Below are 17,407 nucleotides of genomic sequence, written 5' to 3'. Positions count from 1 at the left end.
TATAAGAGAGGGAGGATGGTCCAGTGGCTAGGATACTCACTGGGACATGGAGACACAAGTTCAATTCCATGCTGTGCTAAAGATATTCTTTGTGACCCTGTGTAAGTCACTGAATACACAAAAAGAGTTAGGTGCCTGAGTCTTAGTTTTGTGATGCACAAAACTCCTGCTGAAAACTTTTAGGCAACTTACTCAGCACATATGTTTTCTCAGTAAAAGTTCTCTAGGCACCTCTGGTCATTCATACTGCTGCCCCCTTGTGGGTACCCTGGGTACCTATTTCCTGCCTAAGTCCCAGAGCAATTCACAAACCAGGGGAAGATAGTATCAGAGGGGTAGCCATGTTAGTCTGGATCTGTAAAAGCAACAAAGAGTCCTGTGGCACCTTATAGACTAATTACCGCTGAATTACCGCTGAAGACCCAGCTCTTCAGCGGCGGGTCCTGGGACAGAAGGACTCCCCGCCACGGGTCTTCGGGGCACTTCGGCAGTGGGTCGCAGGACAGAAGGACCCCCCGCCACCGAATTACCGCCAAAGACTTGAAGCGGAAGACGCCCCGGGGGCCTCAGGCTCCATGAGAGTTTTCCGAGCCCCCTGGTGCGAGTGAAGGACCCCGCTCCAGGGGCCCCAAAAAACTCTCATGGGGGCCCCTGTGAGGCCCAGGGCCTGGGGCAAATTGCCCCACTTGCCCCCCCCCCCGGGCGGCCCTGCCATTGGGCTCTGGGGAATTCTGATGTGGGGCTCCCTTAGTCTCCCTTGTTGAAGCTATTGCACTATGAAAAAAGAATTAGCATCACTGGAGCAGGGGGACTGGGTCTTCCACATCCTGGGTGAATGCTCTGACCACCAAGCTAAAGACTCATTCTCATGTGTGTGTTCTCTCATTCTCTTCTCTCTTAGGAGTCATTAGAGCCAGAGGAAAAGGGAGACCTGGGAGACCCAGGATCCAGCCTCCCTGCTCCATTGGCTATTTAATTGTTTAGTCACAGTGCAAGAGCTCCAACAGGAGAAAGTGAAGAATTTCCCCACATTTCTTGCTAAGCAGATATTGGTACCCAGTGACAGGGGTGGGGTTTAGCACTCACTCCTCTCGTTGGCATCTCCCACTGATGAATTGAGATGACTCCTTGTCTAGCATACTGTTTTTTGTGAATCGCAGTCTAAGGCATAGATCTCTCCCTATTCATTGTAGAGGAACGTAGACACTTAACTCAGCCTTGTGAATCGCAGTGATTTTCCCAGGCACCTAAAAGTTACGCATTATGATGCTGAGCATTGCAACACCTGCCTTCTTTTGTGCATTCAGACCTTAGTCTCTCTCTGTGTCTCAGTCGCCCATATGTAAAACGGGAATAATAGCACTTCCCTACTTCATAGGGGTATTACGAGGATAAACACATTAAATATTAGCAGGTGCTTAGGTACAATGGTAATGGGGCCATGTAAATGCCTATGAAATCTGTAGACACATGCTCAAGTACCTTGCTTTGTTGGGGTCAAGATTACTTACTGAATGAGACCAGTGGGTCTGTCCCATCCAATGTCATTCCCCACACATTCACAGTCCTTCGCAGGAAGTGCATGAAATCCAGTAGTAGACAGTTATGGAAAAAACTGTCTATAAAGGTAGTTTCTTCTTAACCCAGATCAATGAATGATTGGTTTATTCCTGAAGCATGAATGTTTATATCCCATATTTATTTTATCTTGTCTAATGTACTTTTAGCTGTTTTCATTATCAATATCTAATCCTTTTTTTTTAATTCTGCTAAGCTCCCGGTGCCAATTATAACTTGAGGCAATTAGTTCCGCCATTCAATTATGCAGGGCATAAAAAGCATTTCACTGTATCCATTTTAAATTGTTGTGTTTCATTAGAAATCCCCTTCTTCTTGTATTATGAAAGAGAGTAAACTGGAGAGTCCAGTTTATTTTCTGTCTGTCATTCATTATTTTCAATATCTGGATCAAGTCTCTCTTTTTTGTCTTCTCCCTAAAGTCTCAATTGTTTCAGTCTCCCCTCATGCAGAAATCTTTCCATGCCTCTAATTATTTCACATTGTCCATCTCTAGACACCTTCTGTAATCACATATACTCATTTGGAGGTGAGGTGGCCAGTTTTGTGCACAGTATTCAAGGTAAGGCTAATGTTTTTGGTGTTATTTTCCAACCCAATCTTTATATACCATAGCATTTTGTTTAATGTTTTGATGGCAGTTGCACATTGAACAAAGGTTTTCAGGAGAGTCTTTAGGATATGCTCATGTTCTGTAACTACCAGAAAGCAGCATACTTGAAATGGCTATGTGGTCAGCATTGTAGAATATCAATGTTTTAGCTTTTATGACCATAGGAAATGTCATAGGGAATCAGACCAATGATTCATCCAGTCAGATAACTTATGACAGTGGCCAGAACTGGATGTTTTGGAAGAATATATTGCTGAAATAATTAGGACTTTCCATTGCCATTACGTGGGTTTTCTATCAGGCCCTAAGCTGTCATGATGGACATTATGCAAAACCATGCCCAATTAATATGTATTTTGTGTTGAATATTTTCTAAAATAAGTTTTCTCTTTCCTTCTCTTTATCATTTTAATAATCTTGGTTTTAAATATCACTGTACAGTCATTAACTTTTGAGAAATAACAATAATTGACAGCACGTGGAGGTTTCCAATTAGAGCAATTATCACAGTATCTCTTCCTGAAATCAGCAATGAAGATAACAAGGAACATAGGGACTCAGGAAAAAATACAAAACAGTATGGTGTAAGATCACAAGCAAAAGGAAATAATTTTATGCGAAGTGGGCTCCAGATGAAGTCCTTAAAAGAATGTTACAAACAATACATTGCTACAGGCACCGTCCAAAAACATTGTCATTGAATGCGTGATTTAAAAAGAAAATATCTTGTGAGGGTTGGAATGTCAACTAACTCAACATTTCCCAAGATATCCCACAGATTCATTTCTTCCCCTATCAATGCAAGAGGAATGTAAAATGTTGTGCATTTCACCTAACTGTGGTCCATTCAGACTCCTTATGGTGTGCTTTTCCCACATCATGTTTCAGTTTGGTTTAGGTTTCCATTGGAGTCCAAACAGATGCCAGAACCTTACAGAAAATGACACTTATTTTAATTGGTCTTGTTTGCTGTCATTAGTCCTCTATGCTGCTCTATGTATTGTCACTAAAACTTACATAAAACAATTGTATGTGTACAATTGTATTGACCAATCACTTTCTTACATATTAGGGACAGGTGACACTAACAATATTCTCCTAGAATGTAGTAATTGTGAAAATGCAAATATACATGGATTTAATATTACAGCACAGGGGTTATCTCCTTAAGATTGCTGTCTGAAAGAAAGAGTTACTTGAACTAAGACATGTGGGACTGGACTCTCCACTTCAGCTGTGCTCAGGGAAGGACTGTCGAAGGGGTGAGGGGCAAAGGTATACCTAAGCCACCTTTCTGCCCCCAGTTTGGGGGCTATTTCTGTCTAGGGCACCACTTAGAGTTGCCTCAGGGCTGTTCTGTATTGCACGCAGTGGTCTATGGGCTCAAGAGACCATTACAGCTGCAGTGATGCTGTGGCCCCTTTTCCTCAGCGATATTTCTTCACCCTGGGATTCAGAAAGGAGGTGATGTACAGGGACTACGGTCTATTCAACTCTAAAACATTTAGATTGACATAACTATGTTGCTCATGGATATGAAAAATTCACACCCCTTAGCGCTGTAGTTAGTGTCAAAGTTAGACTCGGGACTCACAGTTTGTCAGACCACTCTGTTTTATTAGCACAGCGCTCTGCTAATAACACCCAGATAATGTGAGCCCCATGCAAGACACAAACTATCTTATTTATACAGATAAAAGGGCAGGAACTAAACAAAGGGACAAAGAGAGCAAAACTGTAAAATTTACCTGGGGCACAGCATGCATATCCTACTTCCTTACTAACTTGATCTACAGCTAATACTTCACCAATCGCCCTTAAGTGGAGCAATTGTTTTACCTTATGTCTGCATTCCTGACACCTGGATTGCAGCATTTCAGCTCTTTTGCTTAAAGGTACACACAGCATTTCTTTAATCGTTTCTATTTTTCCAATATAATTCATTCTACTTTCACATTAGTCTGACCTAATCTCTGGTGTAGATGCAGCTACATCAGTGGAAAACTTCTGTCAACCTAGCTATGGTTTCTCGGGGAAGTGGAGCTCTTACAGTGATGGAAAACCCCCTTCATTGCTGCAGGGTACACCTGTTCTGTGCGGTTACAGCAGTGTAGCTGTGGTGTCTTAGGCTATGGCTATACTTGCACTTCAAAGCGCTACCGCGGCAGCGCTGCCGCGGCAGCTCTTTGAAGCACTAAGTGTAGTCAAAGCGCCAGCGCTGGGAGAGAACTCTCCCAGCGCTGTCCGTACTTCACCTCCCTGTGGGGAATAACGTACAGCGCTGGGAGCCGCGCTCCCAGCGCTGGGGCTTTGACCACACTGCCGCTTTGCAGCGCCGCAATTTGCAGTGCTGGAGAGGGTGTGTTTTCACACCCTGCTGCAGCGCTGCAAATTTGCAAGTGTAGCCATGGCCATAGTGTAGATAAGCTCTATGTCACCCTGGGATTTGCCCTACACTGGGCTAGTTAGGTTAGTTTTCTGGTCCCTGTAAACAAATGGAGTGTCAAAAAAGCATCATAGGCAGCTGAGGATCCAGCCATTTATCTTTAATAGCAACTTAGTCTTTAATATCTAAGCATAGGCAACAATCGAGTGGAATAGATGGTAACGAGTTAGCAGGAAAAGGAGTACTTCAAAAACTTCTAGGAAAAAAAAGTAAACTAGGTTTTAAAGAGAAAATAAGTAACAGTTCATTCATTAAAGAGAGCGAGAGCTTCCTTTGCTGCTGACTCATACTTTGTGTAGTCATTTACACTTCTGTGAAGTTTGCACTGTTTTGAACTGTGTGTGTATAAAATGCAGCCAAATCTGAATGCATGTTACACTACAAAGTTTTGCAGGCATAGCTATTTTGGTTAGCAGTGTGAGAAAAATCACAGCTGGTAGCTGACATAACTTTGCTGACAAATGCAACTGTACCAACATAAATGTGCTTCTGTCAGTGTAGCAGTGGTAAAGTCATTTGGGGTGGTGGCATAGGTGCCGACTCTGTGGGTGCTCAGGAGCTGGAGCTCCCACGGAGAAAAATTAGTGGATTCTCTGCACCCACCGGCAGCCAAGCTCCCCTTCCCACCTCACCTCCTCCCCCTCTTGTGAGTGTGCTGTGTCCCTGCTTCTCCCCTTAGCTCCCAGCACTTGCCCCCACAACACAGCTGTTTTGTGGCTAACAAGCTCCAGAAGGGAGGGAGGAGGAGTGGGAACGCGGCACGCTCATGGAAGGAGGTGAGGAAGAGGTGTAGCCAGGGCGGGGATTTGGGGAAGGACTAATAGGGGCAGGGAGGGGACAGAGTTGGGGCAGGGACTTTGGGGAAGGGTTGGAATGGGGGCCGGGCAGGGGTGGAGTTGGAGTGAGGCTGGAGGCAGAGTGGGGTTGAGCACTCACCGGTGCCAGCGGAAGTTGGCGCCTATGGGCAGTGGTAAAGTCATGCTGACAGAAGAACTTCCGTCTACTTACTCTGCATCTCCACTAATGGGAGCTCTACCTACCTCGCTATACCAGCTAAGGCACTGTAGTGTAGACAATCCTTTTGTAAGTTGCATATCTTTGCATGGGAATAAAAGACTTGTACAAAGTGTAAGGAAGTGGGGAATGAGGTCCATAATCTCGAAAGTTTTGGTCTCTCAAGATTCCTTTACAACGGTTATTAAATCATAGCAAAGTGACTATGTGTCAGTGTAAGCCGCTTCACTGTGTACACACACAGCACTCCCTCTAATTGTCGTCGTACCAGTGCATTATGGGTCTCCTAAGGTATCTATTCCACAGTTCCTGGTATATGTGATAAAGCAGGGATTAGTGAGAGCTGCAGCCCACATTTGGAGAAGCACTTTAGCAAAATGTGAGCTCTATATTTGCATTTTTGATGTATTACGTAGCATGTATTGTGGTTTTTTATATTTCCCCTGAAACATGGCATCAATATTAAATTAAAATATCCCTTGTAGCCTTTTTTATTTAACCTGAATTTCGTAATTTTGTATTAAACTACCATGGGTTCAGCTCCTGATGCTATAGTTACAAGCTCAACAGAGTGAAAATCACCTTTGGTGCTTTTCTCAAGTTTGGAAACTCCAGGAACACCTGAAGACCAAGGATAGGTGACCACAGACACAACCACAAGTACAAAGTCTTATCTGTGCCACAAGTTTTATTACAACAATAAATAAAGTTACAATTACCCATGCATATAGAAATCCTACAAAAACCCATGTAATAACTAAGACTGTGATCATACTCACATCATCAAAGATATTCTAAGGTCCGATGGCCATCTCGACAGACAATCAGTGATAGAGGGGTGGTTCCTGCTGAGCTTTCCTGTGAGGTTGTCCCTTAAGATCTTCCCACTTTTACACTATTAGGAAACCCATTGTTGTTCTGTCCACACGTAACACCTTATGCATATGCATGAGGGTTTCAACCTATCTGTACTTCCACACCCCATGAATACTGGGGTTTTGTCATTGCTTGTTTCTTAGTTCCTCTTATTGTCATTAGCATCTGCACACAACATGTACCCTGTGGTCAGGATAGGACATTCCGTGATGTTACAATCAGGTGTCTCATGGATCTTAGACATTGCGGTTTATTGCAATCTAGTTTTCTGTAACATCACCTGTTGGCACATCTTTTACAGTAATCTTGGGACCTTACTGGCACAGGGTTATTCCTAGGTCACCCACTCATGTCAAGCATTCTTCAGCCAATGGCCTACTATGACTAAGCTAAAATCTTACAGGCCTCAGCCTGTAGGCCTTGCATTCCAGTCATGCTTTACTTACACATCTAATATACACTCATCACTCCTATATATTTATCATATACATATACTTCTATAATCCTACAATTTAAATCTATTTAGTATACATTGCTTGTATATGAAATAGCATATGAATTGACCATAACACCAAATAACACAGGGGTCGGCAACCTTTCAGAAGTGGCTGAGTCTTCATTTATTCACTCTAATTTAAGGTTTTGCGTGCCAGTAATATATTTTAACCTTTTTAGAAGGTCTCTTTCTATAAGTCTATAATATATAACTAAACTATTGTTGTATGTAAAGTAAATAAGGTTTCAAAATGTTTAAGAAGCTTCATTTAAAATTAAATTAAAATGCAGAGTCCCCCTGGACCAGTGGCCAGAACCTGGGCAGTGTGAGTGCCACTGAAAATCATCTTGTGTGCCGCCTTCGGCACACATGCCATAGGTTGCCTACCCCTGAAATAACACAATGATAAATGGATGATAAAATGAACTAATTGGCTGCATCCTGATTTCTTTTAAAATAAGAAATGCCTCCAGATTGCCTACATTGCATCTTTAATTTTATGCTGGTCACTTGTTTCATACAGCGTTGCCATAGCTTTTTGAGTGCCTTATATCAGTTGGTGTTTTTTCTTAAAGCTCCAGCTCCTGGAATCATGTGATTAAAATGAGAGCTGTGATTCTCACATAAATAAAGGTAAGTTCCTAGCCTTCAGGATATAGAAAAAAGTTTGAAAAATGACCCAAGTGCTCCCTAGAGGCTCAAAAGCCAGAAGACAAATAAAAAGACCCCAAAATGTAACTCTTTAAAAACATCTTATTATTTTTAAACACATCTCACAATTTTGGGGAGGGGGCAGACTTGTGATATTTGAATGTTTGGGGTTGGCAATACTGAAACTGATTTGAATGAGAGCAGTTAGGCCAACATTGAACATTTTGTAAAGACCCACTCCAAGTGGTTTGCGAGCCAGCATCTTAAATGTCCAAAGTCTCTAGTGTAAAACTCTACTGAAGTGGAGTTACTCAGGATTTACACTGATGTAACTGAGATTTAAATCTGGCTTTTGGTGTCTAGGAAAACATTGGTGAGATACAAGTTGCTGCTTACACCCTCTGAAAGTTGCGGTGGGTGGAAGAAGAATGCGGGAAAACAGGCTACTGTGATGTTGCAACTGCAGTAATGGCCATGGAGCAGCTGTGTTGCCACTCTGTGGTTTGGTGTGGATGGGGTACAAGTCTCTTGTGGGCCTTTATAGAGCCTTCTGGATGTTATAATTTTCCTTTCTCTCTTACGTTTTGCTATGTAATTTCACCCCTACCAAACCACTAGAGGGACCTAAAGTCCATCTCAAATAAATTAGCTTCTTAGCTATTTGATTTTTAAAAGTCCTTTTGTAAAACTGTTCATGTTTTTCAGAATTACAACATGTTTAGGGTTTGATCCTTCTCAGTGCAGGTGGAGAGCAGTCTGGACAAAAGCATTGTGAGGAGGACAGGGAGTACAGAGGAAGATGAGCACGAATAGATGAAAATGCAATGAAGCTACCAAATGACATCTGGCTAGTAGCCGGAAGTAAGGCCTAAGAAGGAATGTGTGACTGAGGGTATGTCTACAGTTAGACATACGTGGCTGGCCCACACCAGCTGACTGTCTTGCAGAGCTCGGGCTAAGGGGCTGTTTAATTGTGGTGTAGACATTTGGGCTTGGGCTGCATGGGGACCCTTCCTCCTCACAGGGTCATAGAGCCCGGGCTCCAGCCCAGGCCAGAATGTCTACACTGCAATTAAACAGCCCCTTAGCCTTAGCCCCATGAGGCCATCCATGGGTGTCTATTTGCAATGTAGACATACCCTAAAAGCCTCATTAATATGGTCAAGATTATGCTTAGCCCATGACTCCTCACCTACATGAGATTTCCACCCATGTCCCTCCCCTCTTTATCATGTACAGTTACACGTGAGAGAGTCAGTGTGCAGGAGACTTGTGGTTTAGTACTGCTCCCTGTGAAGGATTTTGTTCAGCACTTAACCTTACTTGTGTAGTCTTTATTTTCAATTGTCCAGGAGTGAAACAAGCTTGCACACCCTGCCACTCAGAATGAAAAATGGGTAGGACCAAGGCTTTCATAAATATAAAATCGCTCATTTTAAAAGTGTACCTTTCTCCTTGTGACATTGGGCATGGTAGATAGCCAGGTTTCTTTTCCTAACCCTTGGACTTGTAGATTGCTGAGCTCTGATTTCAATGATAATGAATATATTTATATATATGGAGGTGGTACCCATCTGATAAATTACTGAGCATGATGCTAAAAGTATTTATCCTGCTCTTTTGATAACCCTGCCTTCACTCTGCCCACCACCCGGTCCCCCTTGCATTTATTCTAATGTTCAAGACGCTTGAGCAGCTTCAGCTATCTTAAACAGAACTTAAGAGAACTGTTTCCTTCTTTTCTCCTCAATTTCCCCTCCCCGACCAATTTTAAATATATCTGAATTCCCAGACAGATGATGTGTAGTCCTGGCTCAGTGACAGATTCTCTCTGTATAAAAATGTCATGAGTTTAATGTCCAGTCTTTTAGATCTTTCAGAGTTAGAAGCAAGTGCTGGATCCCCTCAGAAAGTAGAGAATCCAAATGGGACCTAATACTCTCTCCTACTCCTGGAAGAGCCTGAGATATTGGGCTTCGAAATTGTGACATTTTAAGTCTGTTTTTAGAGGATTTTTATGGCTTTCTCCAAGGCCTGTATAGTTTGACTGTTGGTAGCTAAAACAGACTGGCAGATGGATGCAAAAAATAGTCCCAGTAATAAAACTTAATAATCCCCAAATGTTCCTAATATAGTTTCTGTGCCATATGTGGCATGTACAGAATACATACTAGTTTGATATAGAGGTTTTATTGGCACTTATTTGAAATTACTTGTATATTCATGGTTTTGACACACAGGACTAATGTTTGGATATCTAAATCACCGCCACTATTAACTTTCTCATGTTTCATTTTATGATTATTTGTATTACCATAGTGCCTCGAAGCCCTAGTCATGGACCAGGACCCCATTGTGCTAGCTGCTGTACAAATACAGGACAAAAAGATGGTCTCTGCCTGAAAAAAATCTAAGTGCATTTCATTTCTCTCTCTCTCTCTCACATACACATACACACACACGCACATTGTTTACACTGCCCTGCATTCTGAAGGGCTTGAGCAGGCTTTAAGTAATGCATTGGCTTTGTGCTGGCTGTTTGAGAGTGAATTTTGTTTTTCCAGAATGAATTAGTCATTAGGTTAAGAAATAATGCTGAGAACAAGGGAATGACTGCTAGGTGAGTTATTGGAATAGTGATAATGAATGAAAGCTAATGAATGTATTTCTGTGGCAAAGCTTTGCTTTATAAACAATACTTGCACTATTGCTTTTGTTAGCAACGATATGCAAAACACTAATCAATATTTTCAGATCTTGGTATAATACAATTCAAGCTATAAAAGGGTTTGGCTGTCCAGCAAGATCTAATGTACAACATCACTACATGGTCATATAATTTTCTGGTTGGTTGGCTTGTTTGTAAGGAATCACATTCTATATGCTGAGTGTGGAGGCAGGAGGATTTGAAGGAGAACAAGAGTAAGAGGCCAACAGTTGCCAAATGAAATAGGGGAATTGGCAAAGCTTGCAGAGGGAGGCAACTGTTCTGAGTACCTCCTAAGCCCTTCCAGAGCAGAGCTACTGTCTGAGAAGAGCTTAAGTAGCTCCATGGACAGGTTGCTTCCTCAGCTGTGGAGCTCTTAAGATGCACAGAAACAGGTTACCTTCCTGCACTTCTACCTTAGGACTTCTACAGAGGGAGTAATTATGTAACTTTGGGTAGTCTACGCTATGGAGACATAGCTGGCATAGCTGTGCTGGCATAACCCTGTAGTGTAGACACAGCCTACGCTGATGGAAGGAGTTTTTCCACCGGTGTAGTAACATCACCTCCCTGAACAATAGTAGCTACATCGATGGAAGCATTTTTCCATTGACATAGATACATCTACATGGGGGGTTATGTTGGCATAGCGACATCTTTCTTTTATGACATTCTTTTATCCATACTTATGCTGAGTGATATGCAAGACTAAGAAAATTGCTGGCTGCAATTTTTTTGCAGAAACCACAACTTTAACACACATCACAACTTTTTATACTTGCTGCAAATCTGACTGGTTGTGACCCCATGCACCAGGTCACAGTGGCACTGTGACGGGCGCCCTGTGTGTCCAGTTGCGGCACCCCGTTGGCCTAGTGCACGTTTGGTACACCCTGTCACACAGTCATCGGGATTCCCCGTTAAGCAGGTGATTTTGGTCAAGTGGGTCCCAGCCCCCTGACAGGGTCACTTAGATGAATAGTCCATGGGTCCGTGGGCAGGCAAAACAAACAAACAGTCTGGGGCCCAGCAGTCTACTGGCTGGGGCAGTAAGTAGCACTTGGGGAATCAGCCCCCTGGGCAGAGCAAAGCAGCAATCAGGCTGCTGCCACTGGGCAGGGCAAAGCAAACAGTCTGGAGCCCTGCAGCCTCTCTACAGTACCATGCTGCCTCGTGTGGCTGGCGGTGATCTGGCGTCCCGTCAGTCTCTGTATTCAGCAAGTTATCCACAGTGTAGTCCGGGTCCGTGGGCCCTGCTGCTTGGAGCGTCACTGGTATCTCTGGAGGAGCCCCTAGGACAAGTCCTTCCTCCTCTGCAGCCAGCCCTGACTGAACTGGGCTGCCTACTTTTGGCTGCCTTCTCCACTTTGAGCATGTGCAGCAGGAGAAAGGGGGTGTGGCCTCCTTGGCCCACAATGATTGGTCCACCCCCATCAGCCCAGTGCGGGGTTGGTACATCCTGTTGCAGTCACTCACCCAGATTTGGCCTGGCCACCTAGTGGAAGGGGGATGGGCCACATTTGAGTGCCTGGCGTTGGACCAGGTGCACGGGATCACAATTCCTCTCAGATTTGACCCGGCTGGCCCTCTGTCGAGAGCCAAAGGGGACACGTGGTGTCTCTTCTGTTCTGTTGCCCAGAACTGCAACTTTAACAAACGGTGGCTGCAATTTTTGAACCAAAAAATCACAACTGTTTTACGGCCTTAGTGATACGTATTATACAATTTTCAGTTAGTTTTACTGATAAGATTGTGCCTGTGCTATTGTTTCAGATTGTTTGGCACCCACATCTATTTTGTCTTCTTCCTTTTAACATCAGATAAGTAAAGGAGGTTAGTGAATAAAGGACTTTGTGGGGGTGGGGGGGGGGAGACAATAACATGCAAGCCAGTAAGGTTAGAGAGACAGCTACAGACAGGCTTGGACACGGGCCCTAGTTAGGTGGCAGTATTGCACATCACGATGAAAGAGAAAATGCATTCAGCCCCAGGCTAAGTAGTATGGAGGGAGAAAGGCACATACATAAATTCTATGTGATACCTGCCTGCAAGCAAATCTGTGGTAAGGAGATTTGTGTTTTCGTTGCTTCATTGACTTTGGATATTGTGTAAAGCAAAGGCTGAGCACCCAACAATCAGTAGCTAATTTAGTTGCTGCACAATATAAATGTTTCTGTCATACCTGAGGAATAAAAATGCAGACGTACAATCAGCAGCCAGCTTCTTAAGGAAAACAAGCTAACCCACTTTTCTGTATTCTTTGCAGTCCTTGGGCTTGAATCTCCCTTCTTGTGCCAGGGGTGCAAACAATATTGCTCAATGCCAGCAGGGAAAGGTTCACCTGGGGGGAGGGAGATTCACCACCGGTGTGGAGAAGGCAGTGTTTGATCCTTTGTTCTCCCTGAAGTTTTACACCAGGGATGGTAGTTTGATTTGTGGCCTGGGATTCTAGAGATCTATCTGTAGAGGCTACCTAGGGAATGCTCTGAAGCTGCATCCCCTCCCCAGGTATCTGTCTCAAACCCATCCTCTCCAGCCTTGGCAGGATTGTTGACAGAGCTGATAGAAAAACAGGACACATTTCAACCAGCTCTAATTGCAATCTAATTGCACTAGTTGGTCAAAGGTCATTTGCGGGAGCGGGGATTGTGAGCACCTGGTAAACCCCTCTCTGGGCAGATTTTCTGCCACCAGTGGGCCTATATAAAGGTACAGGCCCTGTATACATAATCTAGATCCAATATTTTATATTTCTCATTATTCTTTTTTTAATCTCCTTCATTACATTTTTCACTGCCTTGTTTATTGACTGTGTATTGGGTTTTTATTGTTAGTGTAGTTTTCTCCAGACCGCACAGACAGCCATTGGGAATTACCACTGAAAACAAACAGCTGGCCTGCCTGACATGGCAGAATGAGCATACCACTTGCTACAAGATTTTGGTTCTTATCTTCACAACAGAACTTGGTCTTTACCCATGTTGTTATATGGCGGAGAAGGGAGTAAAACTGGTTGGTTGAGTTGTTTCCAGACAGAATGGATGAACATCCATGTTGTGTTATTTCTATGGATTGCACTACAGAGACACCAGACTGAACAGTAGCCTTACAAGGAGGATAAATAGATTTTCCTTCTGGCTGTGATCCTACAAGATGCCAGGTACCTCTCAAGGTGTTCAATGCCACCTGGTTAATCTGAGCAATCTTAATTCCTCTTGGGCATTATACTGCTTCTGTTGATGTCAACAGCATTATGGTATAGCTGCTGTTTTCCACTGATGCTCACTTAACTTACCAGCTGGGTGGCTTGGCCTGAAAGCCAAGGGAAATAAGGGAATTAATGGGAAACAAGGGCCATCAAGATAGCTTTTAATAAAATAACATGATGTGTGTATAGCAGGGGAGTCTCCTTCCTCACTTAATAGGGACTGCTGACCCAGTAATCTGGGATTTCTGTCTCATAAATATGGAGGAAAGGGAGAACCCAGGAAATTTGGTGGGATTTCCCTAACAGGAAGTGGAGGATGAAGGGGGAAGTGAAGGAGTGTGCTGGGACCTTCAAATATATAGCTTTCTTCCTCCCTCAGTTTTGGAGGCTGGAGTTAGAGTAGCTGCTCCAAGCAGACTACTGGCTTGTAACCAAACACTTGTTTAGCAGAGATGATAAAAGTTGAAGACATGAGGAGATACTGAAATGGCTGGAACCTGAGAGGAGAGACGATAACATTATACAAAATCATGAATGGGATGGAGAAGAGTGCTCATGTTTAATCTCTATAAAACAAGAACAAAGGAACTTGCTGTGAAATAAAATACTTTTAAAACTGATAAAGGAAAATACTTTGTTATACAGCACATAATTAATGTATGGAACTCATTGCTCTGAAGTACCATTGGCAGCTTTTTAGCTGAGGCAACTGATTGAATTTTGAACTAGCTGGTGGTAAAGTTGTGAAATGAAATCAGTGCTCAACTGTGCATAGACATTACAGAATATTAAACCCTATATATTTTTATCTCTTACAGTACCTTTATTAACAAAGGTAAATAGCTTTTGCTTTCAGTGAAATATAAAATAGATTAGTGAAGGATTCTGTCCCATAAACCTAGCCATTGCAACTGTGGGACTCAAGAAAAATAAATTGTTTCCATTCTACTCTAACTTCAGGCCTGATGCTCAGAAATATACTTCCAAACACTGGATGACTCAACACCTCACTAGCACTTTAGATGATAAAATAATAGACATATGGTATAAACTTAGTCTAGCTTCCTTTTGTCTGTATTGGAAGTGGATTCTATTATGCTTCTGTTTTTTAAAGGTTTGTTTGCATGTATATATTTTGACTACAATTTTTAAATAAAATTTCTAAACAGAAAATAAAGGTGGTGGTTAAGTACAGAAGCATTCACAAGGTTACAGGGAGCCTTAAAAACAGGGATAGGAATACAGGACACCTAAGAACATTGCTCATTGCTGGTGATGTTTATATCCGTTGTCACACTGACATTCACTATGTTTATTCTAAAGTGTCTGGGCAAGGGACATTGGAGACAGTCTGCCATCGATTTTATTTTTATTGCACTGTACTGACAGCAAAGTCATTTATCTTTAAGGGTCTTATTCAGTAAAAATATGTCCAGCTACGATGCTATGGAAGGCAGATGTCTCTTTTATTGAAACTGCTTTTTAGACATAAATAACTTGGCTCTCCATCCAGTGCAATGAAATTAAAATCAGTGTCCAATTGACTTGTGAGTCTTCCCCAGCTGTGAGTGGGAGCTGGATGTTTTCTTGTTAAATCTGGATCATGAAGATAAATGGCTTTTCTACCAGTGTAGTGGAATGGAATGAAATCAGTGGCAGTCAGTGCACATTGTGCTTCCTCCCTGAGATTAGGGCATTTTTAGATATTGCTCTTCAGAAGGCTAACATGTACTAATATTTGTGCAAGTGCAGCTGCACACACAATTATCATGAGTGCATGTGCAAAAATGGTGTCACTGGGGAACTGTATACTTGTTGGTGAAAATGGGGTCAGATTCAGCCTAGCTTCCTTTCTTCCTTATATGTATTGAGTTTATATACAGATAGAAAAGACTCATCAAATGCCAAATTCTCTGCTAAAGAAAGGAAACAAACAAGTGCTTTTCTTCAGGTCCATCCCCAGTGGTGTATTATCGCCTAGGCCTAGGGGGGCAAATTTGCAGGGGCAGCAAATTTATAATAGCAGCGTTTTTGTAATCGCAGCATTCAGTGACGCCACGATTCTACCAATCATAGTGTGTATTGAAACCACCAATAATGGCGTGATGCCATTTAGTAAACATACTCGTGAGAATCCTAAACAATAATAATATGACCAGAAAGAAGAAATTAAGTGGTTCTCAGTTTTGGATCTATGCGTGGTCCCACGCTATAAGCGAAATCGTGCTATACAGAGCGCGTTGAAGTGAGGGTCTGCTGTACTTGTAATTTTATTTATAATAAAAGTTGTAAATGTTCAATTATTTTAATATTTAGATTAATTTTAGTTTAAACGAATTTGTAAAAAAACTAAAACAAGTTCATATGGGGCCGGGGCTGGCAATTATTTCAGGGCCTAGGGGCAGCAAAATCATTAATCCACCACTGTCCATCCCCAAAGAAGTTGATGAACTGAAATTTTGGAAAAGTGTCCTTTCACACAGAATAGATAAATATCTAACTATTTATAGTAGGCTTTTTTTGGTTGCTTATGTTTATAGCTGTGTGTGATTTAATAATTTTTTGTTGTATATTTAATTCCATCTACCTAAAAAGAAAAAATATTTCTTATTGTATTTTATTATTATACATTTAGGACTTATCTATCAGACAGCATAGGCAAACCTGAAGATCATCTGAAAACCTTACCTGAGTTGCATTAAGCAGGATTAAATAGATGTCTATATGTTCAAAAAGCATTAGGTGCTTCTACAGGTATTTTTTCTCCGTTAATATTTCCAACAAAATAAAAACAGAAGATGCATTGTAATTTCCCTGTTCTAACTTTCTATTAAGAATTATCTTAAATCCCACCGAAAGAGAAAAAGGACTGGATATTTTGTAAAGTGAAGTATTCCCAAAGCAACTTGTTAAAAACTTGCTCAGATGTGCTCAAAGAATATCAAATATACTGCGTATATACTTGTTCATAAGCCAAATATTTTTGGTAAAAAGTGACGCATCAAAGAGCGGGGGTTGGCTTATAAACGGGTCTACACCCAAATTTGATGATTTTAAACTCTATGGAATCATTGAATTTTATATCTAATACATTGTCATTTTGTTTACCTGGAGCATCTGCAGGCATGGAGCCCCTCAGCTACCTGTGGCCGTGGTTCGCCGTTCCCAGCCAATGGGAGCTGCAGGAAGTGGCCAAAACGACAGACCCGCCAGCGGCTTACTGTGATGGCCAGGAGCCAAAGTTTGCCAACCCCTGAAATATAGCATTGGCTTATGAAAGGGTCATACAGTTTTTGCTATTTTTACCTAATAGGGGGTCGGATTATAAATGAATGGGCTAATGAATGAGTATATATGGTATATACTTCCCCTCTCTATATAGAATTTTAGTTACATTTTTTAAGCTTGCTGCTCCAGTCTGATTCTGCAGCTAGACTGTTTGGGCCAAATTGTGCCATGATTGAGCCAGTCAACTCATTAGTCAGAATTTCCCTTTTGCAATGGTGTGATCCCACTGACTCCAATAACAGTTGTGCTGGTATGAGTAAGAAGAGAAATTGGCATAATGTGGTGTGAACCAGGGCAGAATTCATGTTTTGGGCCAAATGATGGATGGCCCTGGGTAGCTGTAGGTCAGGGCCAGAGAAAACCCTTCTTTTTCCCATCTCATTATGTACAAAGGCAGTCATAATCCTCCAGCCCCTTTACTGGTCTGCCCAAGCTCCTGTGCAGATCCTCAGGTCAGCAAACACTGTCTGTAGTGGGGTGGTTACCCGCTCCTGCCCTTCTGGGGCTTTAAAACAGCCCTGGGAAGGGGC

At 42.3% G+C, this 17,407-nt stretch overlaps 1 long non-coding RNA gene across 1 annotated transcript; it reads left to right on the top strand.

The window, feature by feature from the left end:
- Positions 1-2,072: 2,072 nt before the first annotated feature.
- On the top strand, positions 2,073-16,296 carry LOC120385905. The gene is made up of 3 exons (XR_005589408.1): positions 2,073-2,140; positions 7,599-7,656; positions 16,225-16,296. It is a non-coding gene; the product is annotated as an uncharacterized LOC120385905 (long non-coding RNA).
- The last annotated feature ends 1,111 nt before the right edge of the window (positions 16,297-17,407 follow it).

Source organism: Mauremys reevesii, linkage group 1, assembly GCF_016161935.1.
Source record: "Mauremys reevesii isolate NIE-2019 linkage group 1, ASM1616193v1, whole genome shotgun sequence".
In the NCBI taxonomy this organism is placed as follows: Eukaryota; Metazoa; Chordata; order Testudines; family Geoemydidae; genus Mauremys; species Mauremys reevesii.
The sequence above is the reverse complement of the archived record's forward strand: the minus strand, read 5'-3'. Positions and strand labels throughout refer to the sequence as shown.